The 15,599-nt window shown below is 37.2% G+C and overlaps 1 non-coding gene across 1 annotated transcript; it reads right to left on the minus strand.

Moving 5' to 3' along the window:
• Positions 1–13,267: 13,267 nt before the first annotated feature.
• On the minus strand, positions 13,268–13,371 carry LOC128773976 (U6 spliceosomal RNA). Its single transcript, XR_008418464.1, has one exon. It is a non-coding gene; the product is annotated as a U6 spliceosomal RNA (small nuclear RNA).
• Positions 13,372–15,599: the final 2,228 nt, after the last annotated feature.

Genomic DNA, 15,599 nt, shown 5'->3' on the forward strand with positions numbered 1-15,599 from the left:
CTGCTTATTTTGTTTTGCATTTAAGTTAATCAGGTCTATCAGCAAAATATTCCAAAAGTTCTTGCAGAAAAGCATTGTTCTTGCAGTGTTTGATCGACTCATCATTTTCTTTTACAAGAGTGTATCACTAGCTTCTAATAGAGCTTGTCTTGGGTATTGTGCTTTCATTAAGACATTCTTATCCAATCCTGCTACTTTAACTGCTTGTCATTACACAGAAGGACTGCAATTTCATCCACCATCAGCATCCACATTAATATTAGAGTCTCGTTAAATAACAAATTATGTACTACTCACTTTCCCTCAGGACAAATTTAAGGAGAAGAAGGAAGACAATTAAGAATCACCTACATTACCTAAGGGAGAAAAAAAATCAAGTTGATTTATCATAGGGCTAGATTGAAGTAATGTAGCTTCCCTGGAGCTTTTTTTATCCACCATCTGGAAGTATCAGTTGGTACAGATTGTAACAGACTGTTTGCTTAAAGGCATTGACCACATGGAACCTGTGACATCTGTGGGCTTTAGTCTTTAACGACCGTGTACTTGATCTTAGTTCCAAGATGTCTATTTATTTTTTCAGTGTGGAATCTGGAAGATACTTAAGTGATATTAAAGAAAGATAAGTAAATTGAATCTCCATGTCTGCACTTACAGAGTTATCACATTTAGTCAGTGTTCTACAAATAATATATTAAAATTAGTAATATAGAATGCAAATTAGATTCCTTGTTCAATTTTGAATAAAAGATTTAAAGGGATATAGACCTTGAAAGGGCATCCAGGCATCCATACGTCATTTTGTCCAGTGTTATGGGTTGAATTGTGTCCTGAAAAAGATATGCTGAAGCCTAATCACTGGTACCTGTCCACGTGACCTTCTTAGGAAATATGGTTTTTGGAGATGTAATCAAGTTAAAATGAGGTCATAATGGCTTAGGGTGAGTCCTAATCCAATGTGACTGGTGTCACATTATAAAAGGAAAAATTTGTCATAGGCAGACAAGCCATGTGAAGGCAGAAGCAGAGATTGGAATTATGCTTCCACAAACCAAGGAAAACGTGGGGGTACCAGAAGTTGGAAGAAGCAAGGAAGGATCCACCTGTAGAGGCTACAGAGGGAGAATGACCTTACCAAGACCTTGATTTCAGACTTCCAGTCTCTAGAACTGTGAGAGAACAAGAGCCTGTGGTTTTACCACTGGATCGGTGGCACTTTTTTTTTTTTAAACAGCAGACCTTGGAAATGAATATACTGCTTTGTATCCCTTATCAAGATTGTACTTTGAGGGGGAGGAGCCAATATGGTGGAACGGCATGGAAGCTTTTTGTGTGTCTCACGTCCATGAAATACAGCCAGACCAACACTGAACCATCCTAAACACCTAGGAAACTGATTGCAGGATTAACACAACAATCTGTGCAACCTGAACCACAGAATTCAGCAGGTATGTGGTGCAGAGAGCTGAACTTGGGGAGTGAGAAGCCATGAAAGGTAGTGAACCGCTTTTGCGGGCAGAGGTCAGAGACTGGGAAGGGGGGAGAATACGGGAAAAGCAACCTTCCCCAAAAGCAGCTGGAGAGAAAGTGGAAAATTGGAAACAGCCACAGGGACTAAACTAAAAAGGGAGAAATAAGAAAGGAGAAGGCTTAAATTCCATTAAGACTGTAAACAAGGGGAGCACAAAGTCTGCAACTCTGCAGCCTGATACCTGGCAGTGCTTTGGATGGAAGGGCAAACCCCAGGAATGGAGTGGGGTCTGGGAGGTTCTTGGGCCACATGGGAAAAAGTGGTTCCACTGCTGGAAGGACATTTGGTAGACTGCTGAGGCCACCTGGTCCCAGCAGACCCCAGAAAACAGCCACATTTGATGGTGCTGGGGCAAGTTTGTTAAGGGTGAAGCCTGGTGCCAGATGTGTGTTGTGATTTTCCATAATCCCTGAAATGCTGCTGCTACACTGTCTCGCAAACATTTTCTGGCATGGGCTGGCACCTGGCCACAGTCTCGGGGCACCAGCAACAACAGGGTCCAGAGGGCTTTCCTGGGTGCAACCTATATTCCCGCAGAGGGGCAGAATGGATCAAACCTGCAGTCCTTGAGAAGTAAGGGGCCAGGGAAAATAGCCACATCTGAGACAAAACTGAGGAGAGAGGTACTGCCTGGGGCCTGGTCATGGAGAGTGAAAAAGCGGGGAGTGGACGAGAGCTGAAGACAGAGGATGGGTGTGCGATTGCTGATCCGGGAGAACAGACTGGGTAGATGGGTGGCTCCAGTTTTATGCGCATAGGCACATAAAAGCGCCACAACAATCCACCCCAGTAGGCTAGCAGCACCATCTAGTGGAGAGTGGAGCTGTTACACTGAGCCCCACCCAACTGGGCCAACTTCACTCTTCAAGAACACAAGTCTCATCGCTGCTTAATTTATGGACTATAAAGAGCTACATGGACTGACTTCTAGGGGAAAATGAAGCAATTTCAGTCCTACTTCAATCTGTTAGTAGGTTCATCTATTCAAATTTCTTTTTTTTCTTTTTCTCTTTTACAATTCTTTTCTTTTTCTTGAATACAGAAAGACAAAAAAATAATTTTTATTTTCAATTTTTATTAAAAATTCTATCTTTAATTTTTATTACTATATTTTTACTTATGTGTAAATTTTTTCAAATTCTACTTTACTTCCATCATTTTATTTTAGTCTACTTCAGGGTATTCACCTTTTCAAATTTTCAAACAATATCCTTTTTTTTCTTTCTTTTTCTTTTCTTCTGTTTTTCATTTCGTTTCCTTTTCTTGAATGCAGAAAGAAAGAAACTTCATTTTTACTTTCAATTTCTATGTAAAATATTTTTATTTAATTTCTATTACTATACTTTTTTCTTTTATGTAAATTTTTCCAAATTGTATTTTACTTCCATCATTTTATTTTAGTTTACTACAGTGTATTCACTTTTCCAAATGTTCAAATGATTTTTTTCATTTTTTAATCTTTTTTATCTTTTTCATTTCATTTCTTTCTTTTAAATACAGAAAACTAAAAAATTCATATTTATGTTTAATTTTTATTAAAATATTTTTCTTTAATTTTTTCTACTATATTCTTTACTTTTGTGTATATTTTTTTCAAATTCTATTTTACTCCCATCATCTCATTTTAGTCTACTTCAGTGAATTCATTTTTTCAAATACTTAAATGGTTTCCTTCTCCCCCCCTTTTTTTCTCTAAACTGTCAAACCTCTTTCAAAACCCATACCAAAACACACCTAGGATCTAGCATCATCTATTCGATTTTTGTGTGTGTGTGTGGTTTTATTTTTAATTTCAATATTTTTTTAATTTCAATTTTTTGACCTCATTAATTTTTTTTCTCCCTTCAAAATGACAAAACGAAGGAATTCACCCCAAAAGAAAGAGCACAAAGAAACGACATCCAGGGAATTAACCAACACAGATATAAGCAAGATGTCTGAGCCAGAATTTAGAATCACGATAATAAGAATACTAGCTGGAGTCAAAAATAGACTAGAATCCCTTTCTGCAGAGATAAAAGAAGTAAACAATAGCCAGAATTAAATTAAAAATGCTATAACTGAGCTGCAATCACAGATGGATGCAGCATTGGCAAGGATGGATGAGGCAGAACAGAGAATCAGCGATATAGAGGACAAACTTATAGAGAATAAGAAGCAGAAAAAAGAGGGAGATCAAAGCAAAAGAGCATGATTTAAGAATTAGAGAAATCAGTGACTCATTAAAAGGGAACATCAGAATCATAGGGGTCCCAGAAGAGGAAGAGAGAGAAATAGGGATAGAAGTGTTATGTGAGCAAATCATAGTGGAAAACTTTCCTAACCTGGGAAAGACACAGACATCAAATTCCAGGAAGCACAGAGGACCCCCATTAGATTCAACAAAAACCGACCATCCTCAGGCAAGGAGAGAATCATGAAAGCAGCAATGGAAAAAAAGTTCTTAATCTACAAGGGAAGACAGATCAGATTTGCAGCAGACCTATCCACAGAAACTTGACAGGCCAGAAAGGAGTGGCAGGATATATTCAGTGTGCTGAATCAGAAAAATATGCAGCCAAGAATTCTTTATCCAGCAAGGCTGTCATTGAAAATAGAAGAGAGTAAAAAGTTTCCCAGACAAACAAAAATTAAAGGAGTTTGTGACCACCAAACCAGTCCTGCAAGAAATTTTAAGGGGGACTCTCTGAGAGGAGAAAGCATGAAAAAATATATAAAAATAAATAAATACCAAAAGCAACAAAGGATTAGAAAGGACCAGAGAACACTACCAGAAACTCCAACTCTACAAGCATCATAATGGCAATAAATTCATACCTTTCAGTACTTACTCTAAACTTCAAAGAACTCCATGCTCCAATCAAAAGACATAGGGTAAGAGAATGGATAATAAAATAAGATCCATCTATATGCTGTTTACAAGAGACCCACTTTAGACCTAAAGACACCTTCAGATTGAAAATAAGGGGATGGAGAACCATCTATCATGCTAATGGTCCACAAAAGAAAGCCTGAGTAGCCATACTTACATCAGACAATCTAGACTTTAAAATAAAGACTGTATCAAGAGATGCAGAAGGGCATCATATCATAATCAAGGGGTCTATCCACCAAGAAGACCTAACAATTGTAAACATTTATGTGCCAAATGTGGCAACACCCAAGTATAGAAATCAATTAATCACAAGCATAAATAAACTCATAGATAGTAATACCATAATATTAGAGACTTCAACACCCCACTGACAGCAATGGAAAGATCATCTAATCAAAAAATCAACAAGGAAACAATGGCTTTGAATGACACACTGAACCAGATGGACTTAATAGATATATTCAGAACATTTCATCCTAAAGCAGCAGAATATACATTCTTCTCCAGTGCACACGGAACGTTCTCCAAAATAGACCACATACTGGGACACAAATCAGCCCTAAGTAATTACAAAAAGTTCGAGGTGCATATTTTCAGACCACAATGATATGAAACTCGAAATCAATCACAAGAAAAAATGTGGAAAGGTAACAAATACTTGGAGACTGAAGAACATCCTACTAAAGAATGAATGGGCTAACCAAGCAGTTAAAGAGGAAATTAAAAAGTATATGTAAGTCAATGAAAATGATAACACCACAACCCAAAACCTCTGGGACACAGCAAAGGTGGTCATAGGAGGAAACTATATAGCAATCCAGGCCTTCCTAAAGAAGGAAGAAAGATCTCAGATACACAACCTAACCTTCCGCCTTAAGGAGCTGGAAAAAGAACAGCAAATAAAACCCAAAACCAGCAGAAGACAGGAGATAACAAAGATTAGAGCAGAAATTAATGCTATTGAAACAAACAAACAAAAAAAACCACAGTAGAATAGATCAATGAAACCAGGAGCTGGTTCTTTGAAAGAATTAACAAAATTGATAAACCACTAGTGAGTGTGATCAAGAGGAAAAAGGAAGGGACCCAAATGAATAAAATCAAGAATGAAAGAGGAGAGATCACAACCAACACGGCAGATAATAAGCAATAATAAGAGAATATTATGAGCAATTATATGCCAAAAAAATGGGCAATCTGGAAGAAATGGACAAATTCCTAGAAACATATACACTACCAAAACTGAAACAGGAAGAAATAGAAAATTGGAACAGAGCCATAACCAGTAAGGAAATGGAATTAGTAATCAAAAATCTCCCAAAAAACAAGAGTCCAGGGCCAGATGGCTTTCCACGGGAATTCTACCAAACATTTGAGGAAGAGTTAACACCCATTCTCTTGAAACTGTTCCAAAAATAGAAATGGAAGGAAAACTTCCAAACTCTTTCTATGAAGCCAGCATTAACTTGATTCCAAACCCAGACAGAGACCACACTAAAAAGGAGAACTATAAACCAATTTCCCAGATGAACATGGATGCAAAAATCATCAACAAGATATTAGTCAACCAGATCCAACAATACATTAAAACATTATTCACCATGACCAAGCGGGATATATACTGGGGATGCAGCCTTGTTCGATATCCACAAAACAATTAACGTGATTCATCACATCAATAAAAGAAAGGACAAGAACTATATGATCCTCTCAATAGATGCAGAGAAAGCATTTGACAAAATACAGCATCTTTCTTGATAAAAAGCCTCAAGAAAGTAGGGGTAGAAGGAGCATACCTCGAGATCATAAAAGCCATATATGAAGGACCCAACGATAATATCATCCTCAATGGGGAAAAACTGAGAGCTTTCCCGCTAAGGTCAGGAACAAGACAGGGATGTCCACTCTCGGCACTGTTACTCAACATAGTATTGGAAGTCTTAGACTCAGCAATCAGACAACACAAAGAAATAAAAGGCATCCAAATCATCCAGGAGGAGGTCAACCTCTCACTCTTCACACATGACATGATACTCTATATGGAAAACCCAAAATTTTCCACCAAAAAACTTCTAGAATTGATTCATGAATTCAGCAAAGTTGTAGGATATAAAATCAACGCACAGAAATCGGTTGCATTTTATACACCAACAATGAAGCAACAGAAAGAGAAATCAAGGAATTGATCCCATTTACAGTTGTACAAAAAAACATAAAATACCTAGGAATAAATCTAACCAAAGAGGTGAAAAATCTATATACTGAAAACTATCAAAAGCTTATGAAAGAAATTGAAGAAGACACCAAAAATGGAAAAAGATTCCATGCTCCTGGATAGGAAGAACAAATATTGTTAAAATGTCAATACTACCCAAAGCAATCTACATATTCAATGCCATCCCTATCAAAGTAACACCAGCATTCTTCACAGAGCTAGAACAAAGAATCCTAAAATTTGTATGGAACCAAAAAGACCCTGAATAGACAAAGCAATCGTGAAAAAGAAAACCAAAGCAGGAGACATCGCAATCCCAGACTTCAAGCTATACTACAAAGTTGTAATATTCAAGACAGTATGGTACTGGCACAAGAACAGACACTCAGATCAATGGAACAGAATAGAGAACCCCAAAATGGACCCACAAATGTATGGCCAACTAATCTTTGACAAAGCAGGAAAGAACATCCAATGGAATAAAGACAGTCTCTTCAATAAGTGGTGCTGGGAAAACTGCACAGCGACATGCAGAATAATGAACCTGGAACACTTTCTTACACCATACATAAAACTAAGCTCAAAATGGATGAACGACCTCAATGTAAGCCATCAAAATCTTCGAGGAGAAAGCAGGAAAAAACCTCTTTGAAATTGGCTGCAGCAACTTCCTACTCAACATGTCTCCAGAGGCAATGGAAACAAAAAGCAAAAATGAACTACTGGGACCTTATCAAAATAAAAAGCTTCTGCACAGTGAAGGAAACAATCAGCAAAACTAAAAGGCAACCGACAGAATGGAAGAAGATATTTACAGATTACATATCAGATAAGGGGTTAGTATCCAAAATCTGTAAAGAACTTATCAAACTCAACACCCAAAAAACAAATAATCCAGTGAAGAAATGGGCAAGAGACATGAATAGACACTTCTCCAAAGAAGACATCCAGATGGCCAACCGACACATGAAAAAATGTTCAACATAACCCATCATCAGGGAAATATAAATCAAAACCACAATGAGATGCCACCTCACACCTGTCAGAATGGCTAACAGTAACAACTCAGGCAACAACAGATGGTGGTGAGGATGCGGAGAAAGAGGATCTCTTTTGCATTGTTTGTGGGAATGCAAGCTGGTGCAGCCACCCTGGAAAACAGTATGGAGCTTCCTCAAAAAACTAAAAATAGAACTACCCTACGACCCAGCAATTGCACTACCAGGCATTTATCCACGGGATATAGGTGTGCTTTTTCGAAAGGACACATGCACTCCCATGTTTATAGCAGCACTATCAACAATAACCAAAGTATGGAAAGAGCCCAAATGTCCATTGATGGATGAGTGGATAAAGAAGTTGTGGTATATATATAAAGTGGAGTATCACTCGGCAATCAGAAGGAATGAAATCTTGCCATTTGCAACTACGTGGATGGAACTGGAGGGTAATATGCTAAGTGAAATTAGTCAGTCAGAGAAAGAGAAAAATCATACAACTTCACTCATATGAGGACTTTAAGAGACAAAACAGATGAACATAAGAGAAGGGAAACAAAAATAACATAAAAACAGGGAGGGGGACAAAATATAAGAGACTCATAAACATGGAGAACAAACTGAGGGTTACTGGAGGGGTTGTGGGAGGAGGGATGGGCTAGATGGGTAAGGGGTATTAAGGAATCTACTCCTAAATCATTGTTTCACTATATGCTAACTAATTTGGATGTAAATTTTAAAAAATAAAACATAAAATAAAAAAAATTAAAAAAAGTAAAACCGTACATTGTAGCTGGAAAAAAAAAAAGATTGTGCTTTAACAGAGTCAATTAGATTTTAGAGCATGCCAGGCAGATTTTAAAATAATTGGCCACTGGTGGGTTTTGGTGTTTGACTTATGGGAGTGGGAATGCCACAGACACCTGAGCTACCACATAAAATAGGTACAAGAAAACTGTACTTGAATAACTCAAAGCATCAAATAATGTTTCTTAGGTGAATTGTTTTTTTTGGCACCACAGTTATTTTTAATGTTTTGTTAAAAACAAAGTGTTTTTAACAGAAAATGTTTTAACACAAAGTGTTAAACTTCAAGTGTCAAAAGATGAAAGTCAGAGTTTTCAATCATTCTGGTTATGTTAATTATGAACTAATTTAAAATGTTAGAATAAGGCTATGTGTGGTATTAGTTACATGGTTTGCTTTTTAGCCAAATTTCAAATCCATTTGTGGTAATCTAGGTCATATCTCTCCCTCAGCAAGGTTTTTAATTATTAGATATTATACATTTTAATATAGATTCTGCTAAAAATCTTAGTATTAATAAATAAACACTATTATTTGCATCTATGATATACAGTATTAGCAAGCTGGTATCAATGATCAATTGAAGTATCAACAGTGTTTTGGTGCAGGACACATTAGGTTTTTTTTTTTTCCATTTCTATCACTGATTTTCTGGCCATCATTGCTCATAACACCAGCTGTTCCCACAAATCTTCATAGATGGACAGTCTACTCACTCAGAAATAGTAAGGGGTGAGAATGTTCAGAAAGTCAGGGAATGGGGCGCCTGGGTGGCGCAGTCGGTTAAGCGTCCGACTTCAGCCAGGTCACGATCTCGCGGTCCGTGAGTTCGAGCCCCGCGTCAGGCTCTGGGCTGATGGCTCGGAGCCTGGAGCCTGTTTCCGATTCTGTGTCTCCCTCTCTCTCTGCCCCTCCCCCGTTCATGCTCTGTCTCTCTCTGTCCCAAAAATAAATAAAAAACGTTGAAAAAAAAAAAACAAAAAAACAAAAAAACAAAAAAAAAAAGAAAGTCAGGGGATGAGAATTTGCTGGAGATTTTCAGGAAGATACCATAATTAGTCATATAAATTATGGAAGTAGCACATTTACATTCACTTTTGTGGAGAATCAATTTATTTAATAAATATGGCTAGGAATTAAGGTAGATAATATATTAGGATTTTACAGAAATAAGTGAAAGCCTTTTTGTATTTTGGGTGCTTGCAAATTTGATGCCCAATGTTTCCAGATATAGATACAGTTGACCCTTGAACAACACAAGGATTTGGCAAGTGGACCCCCACACAATCAAAAATCTGCATATGATTTTGACTCCCCCAAAACCTAACTACTAATAGCCTGCTGTTGACTAGATGCCCTACCAATAACATAGTCAATTAACACATATTTTGTATGTTATATATTACATAATATATTTTTATAATAAAGTAAACTAGAGAAAATAAAATGTTATTAAGAAAATCATAAGGGAAACAAAAATAATATAAAAACAGGGAGGGGGACAAAAGAGATTCATAAATATGGAGAACAAACTGAGGGTTGCTGGAGGGGTTGTGGGAGGGGGATGGGGTAAATGGTTAAGGGGCATTAAGGAATCTACTGAAATCATTGCTTCACTATATACTAACTAATTTGGATATAAATTTTAAAAAATAAAAAAATAAAGTTAACTAAAAAAAAGAAAATCATAAGGAAAAATATGCATTTATAGTACTGTACTATATTTATGGAAAACTAATGTGCACATAAGTGGACCCATGCAGTTCAAACCCATGTTGTTCAACGGTCAACTGTATTTTCTTTTTTTTTTTCATTTTTTAAATGTTTATTTATTTTTGAGAGAAAGAGAGACAGAGTGCGAGCTGGGAAGGGGAAGAGAGAAAGGGAGACACAGAATCTGAAGTAGGCTTCAAGCTCTAAGCTGTCAGTACAGAACCCATGCAAGGCTGGAACACACGGACTGTGAGATCATGACCTGAGCCAAAATCAGACTGAGCCACCCAGGCGCCCCATGGGTCAAATGTATTTTCTGTTCAACGTTATTGGTAATTAGCAACAAAAGCTATATTTTCAAACTGTAATGGCAAAAAATATTAGAAGATATTATTGCAATATGAACACTTCTGCATTTTTGTTTTTACTTAGAATGTTGCTATAATAATTGAGTCTTGTAACAAAAGACATGAGCTTATGAAATTTATATTTAGAGGAAAGTGAAGGCCAAGTGATTTTGGGCAGTCAGGAGCCCAGGAGTGGGTATGAGATTATTTAAACTCTCTGAAAGCAAGAGACTAGTAGCGGAAGAGGGACAAGAAATTCAGTGCACACAGTTTGACCATTCTGCAAATAATGGTATACATTCTCTTTCTGCTATTATTATTTAAAGCTAGTTAGTAGACAGAAGCTATAAAAACAGCTGGCCAGGACAGGCTTTTTCCACTTCTAAAAACTTACTGAACATCTTTAATGCCAAGATCCAGGATCTCAGTGGGTATATACAAATAATAATTGTAGAAGGAGCGCGCACACAAACACACACACACACACACACACACCCTTAGTTTCCAGTGTTCATCTAATTTGATCTAGAATACTGTGCTATGAGTTAGCATATAATTTGTTATTTAGCAGATGGAAAAATAGGTCAGGGACATCCACCCCCAAGCAGGATTCCGTCTCAAGTCCCATTTTGCCTATGTTAAAGTCAACCAATTTAAACTTGGCCTACAATTACAGAGTATTAGACTTGGAAAGGACCAGAGAAGCAATCAATCTTAGCCCTTTATTTTTACATTTTCATTCATCCTTTGGACAAATTATTGAATGCCTACTATGTGTTAGGCTCATTAATAGGTGTTAAGGGATACAGTGGCAAATACGATAGTCTTTGTCATCAAGAATCTCATGGTCTAGGGAAGTGCCTCTCAAGCTCTAATGTTTATACAGATCAGCTGGGAAATCCTGTGAAAATGTAGATTTTAATCCACAATTCAGTATGTCTAGGATGGGGCTTGAGGTTCTGCATTGCTAACAAGTTCCTAGGTGATGCTCATGTTGCTGTTCCACAGAACATATTTTGAGATAGAAGGGTTTAAAGAGTGAATATGTGAGAAATGGGTCTAAAGAGGCCAAGTGACATGTCCAATATTATAGGAAAAATCTAGTGATAGAGTTCAGATCCCTGACTCTTAATACGGTGCCACTTCTATTCTCTCACACCACTCTGAAGATCAGAGTTTATTTATTATTTGACTTAGGCATCACCAACACCTTTGAAGTGCTTATAATTGTTGGACTTAAATACTGACAATTTAATGGTAAGTATTGCAAATTTCTGTTTGCATTAGAAGATGTATTTTAAAAAGTATGCTTGGAAAGGCCCTTTCACAGAAATTCTAGAGTCCAGAGGAAAGATATACAAATCCAGAAACATGCACAGAGTGGCTAAAGACAATGTATTACTGTCTATACTCATTTGTACAAGAAACATTTATTCACAGCCTACTCTATGCATAGACAATAATCTTTACTCACATCTATATTCATAATACATTTTACAGTGTTAATAATACAAAGAAATATTCAGTAAGTCCTTTTGGCTAAATGACAACATTGAAGTAGATACTATGGAAGATCAACTGCAGTCTTTGAGCCCTCTCCTAAAGGAATTTGAGATCTTGTTGTAGGAACAAGCCTTACTTTCTTACATCATTTTCAGAGAATAATTCCTACATACAAGCATGATTATGACCCTGTGATACACACTGTTATTAAATAGGGCTGGAACAATTAAAAATTGTGGAAACTTAAGTATAGACTGGGACTCATCAGAAGTACATAAAAATTCAAATGAAATATAAAGAGATTAGAAAGTTTGTTTCTTTGGAAAGGTATCATGACAATATTTAAAGTAGAGGGATTCCATGCAAAAGTGCAGAGATAGCATGAGAGGTTTAGTTGCTAGTAGATTGACCTGGTATGGTGGAATTTGGAGTGTGGAGGTTGTAATGTGAAGGAAAACTATTGTATAGATACAGGATGAACATTCTGAAGGAATGTTCTCTAAAACCACACAATAGAAATGTATAACACAAAGGTTTTTACTTTGTTCTGACTTCCTCTTGGATAAATATCCTGATGTTGACATATTATCATCACCTTATTAAGATTTATCACTCAACTTATATATTTAGTTAGTAGTCCAGATTTATCTAACATTAAAATGTAGTATGAAGTATATTGGAACTTAAAAATATTTGTATATTTTATTGACTTCAGGGAGTGTGACTTTAAGTAAGCTAATATCCAGTTATCCAGCTTTTTTGGTAACAAAAAAATCTTTAAAATTCATAGCAGTTACCAACACTGTCTTGTAATACATTAGAAGACAGTGACAGCTGTCTAGTGCAATATTATATTTATAACTCCTCATAGAATAAATGCATTAAACATTCTATACATCATTTCTACAGTATGTCTGAAGGTACTACTAAACACTTAATGATGGAAATATAATCAACAGAGATTTACATTTTATTGTGAAGATTCTTAACATAAATCTCTATAAATTTCCATTAAACATATATTAGGCCTATGAATTACTTAAAAGATTATAAGAAACATGAATGAGAGAGGATACATGACTTGGCTAGTGTAAATTGAGGCAAAAATAACCCATTGATAATAGTTTATGTCTTCTTAAATTCCTAAATGCACTTTTCTGAATTTATGGTGAACTTGACTCAAATGCTTGTCAATCCTTAAGAGTATTAATTATTCAGAATTCTCTATGCTGCCTTTTTTGACTTTCCACTTATATATTCTATTTTCTTTTCTTTTCTTTTTTTATGTAACACTTCAGGAATTTGCATGTCATCCTTGCACGGAGGACATGCTAATCTATATATTGTTCCAATTTTAGTATATGTGCTGCCAAAGTGAGCACTCATATATTATATTTTCTTTTAAAAATGCATTTTTGAATCTTTCTGATCAAGCTCTTAATTTATTAAAACGTGTAAATTTAGTTTTATTCCATCTCAAGTAGCAGCTATGAAACTACTCTTTGGGAATCACTGTAATGAGTACTTCGCAAATTATGGAATATATCTTGTTTGTGTACAGACTGTGTTGATCATACAAGGCTCAACCCATTATATTCCTTTGTATATTCTTCTACTTCAGAGTTTAGTGTCTATCTACACATCCTGACTCTGAGTCTACAATATAGAAATCTCTTGGGTCCTTCCACACTTTGTTTACTTCCTTTAACTCTTGGCAGCTCCAGTTCTGTCTCTGGCAGCTTTTTGGGAAAAATCCTTTTTAACATTCCCTGACAGGCCCTGAGATAATTCTGGGAAGTTTACTAACTTGCCCTTCTAAACCTCTAGTGCTTTCTTTCCTTTGCAGATGTTTTGCTGCGCTTTTCATAACTCTAAGTGTATTTCAGATGAAAAAAGTAGTTTACAGTTGCTGCAGCCTTTCTCACACTAAGGTTCCAAAGAAGTTTTAGCAGCTAGTTCCTAAGGAGACTGGCAAAAAAAAAATTTGATTACTAATTCTGTGCTAAATGGATTTTTACAATGGGACATTCCTCAATATTTGATGCAGTCTTTAAAGCAAATGATTTCTACCTTATGTTATTACTACTTGTATCATACTCCATTCTCAGCTTTAAAAGATTCCATGTCTGTACTTCTATAAATGGGCTTGATTTTATTTAAAACTTTTGAGAGAAGTTAGAGGTTTCCAATTATGATGGAGAAACAGGTAAAAATGGTACCAGTGAGGTCAAGTGAATTGACACATAAATATAATAAACTGTACTTTCTGGAAATACTATGTCTATAAAGGTGAAAGTTTTGTTTTCTTGGCTGTAATTTGTGAATAGGTGAAGGCGGGCTGCTTGGGTAAAAATTTGAGCAAACAGACTCAGATGTTTCTAATGTGTTTCCAGTGTCCCAGGGTCGGGGATCAGCTCTAGTGTGAGGTGACAAAGATGTGCTCAGAATTTCACAAATAAAGCCACACTGCATTGAATCCAATGCCATATAATGGAGAGTACATCACATGTGTGATATGGAGTGGAATGCCATGTCAATGAAGAAATCATTGAAAGTAGACTCTGAACTATAACTGCTAATGGTTGCTTTACAAATTACACTGATCCACTAATATCATGTCAAATTATTTCTTGTTTAGTTATCAAACAAAATTTTTAACATTCTAACAGGAGAACTGAGACATATTTTACCTTGATTTATGACTCACATTAGTCAAGTAAGTTTTGTTGGTGGGTTTTCTTATTATAAAATTATTTAGATCATAAATAATAACACATGAATAAATTGAACAGTTTATTGAAAAAAGCATCTGGAATCTCAATGTGTTTTGTTTGTTTTCATGAGTTATATGAGTTATAAATATATAAATTATGTAAATGAGTTATAGTCCTCATTTAAAATATATTCCAATATACCTCTGATTTAAAAAAATCTTTAGGGGGGTTCCGGAAGATGGCGGCGTAGGAGGACGCGGGGCTCACAGCGCGTCCTGCCGATCACTTAGATTCCACCTACACCTGCCTAAAGAACCCAGAAAACCACCAGAGGATTAGCAGAACGGAGTCTCCGGAGTCAAGCGCAGACTAGAGGCCCATGGAAGAGGGTAGGAAGGGCGGCGAGGCGGTGCGCGCTCCACGCACTGGCGGGAGGGAGCCAGGGCGGAGGGGCGGCTCGCCGGCCAAGCAGAGCCCCCGAGTCTGGCTGGCAAAAGCGGAGGGGCCGGACAGACTGTGTTCCGACAGCAAGCGCGACTTAGCGTCTGGGAGGTCATAAGTTAACAGCTCTGCTCGGAAAGCGGGAAGGCTGGAGGACAAAGGGAGGGAGAGCTGCTGAGCCCCCGGATGGCAGAGCTCAGCTTGGCGGGGAACAAAGGCGCCAGCGCCATCTCCCCCGCCCATCCCCCAGCCAAAATCCCAAAGGGAACCAGTTCCTGCCAGGGAACTTGCTCGCTCCGCACAAACACCCAACTCTGTGCTTCTGCGGAGCCAAACCTCCGGCAGCGGATCTGACTCCCTCCCGCTGCCACAGGGCCCCTCCTGAAGTGGATCACCTAAGGAGAAGCGAGCTAAGCCTGCCCCTCCTGCCCCCGTGCACCTTGCCTACCCACCCC

The sequence above is a fragment of the Panthera pardus genome, unplaced genomic scaffold (genome assembly GCF_024362965.1).
Source record: "Panthera pardus isolate Hobbes unplaced genomic scaffold, ASM2436296v1 HiC_scaffold_27, whole genome shotgun sequence".
Taxonomy (NCBI): domain Eukaryota; kingdom Metazoa; phylum Chordata; class Mammalia; order Carnivora; family Felidae; genus Panthera; species Panthera pardus.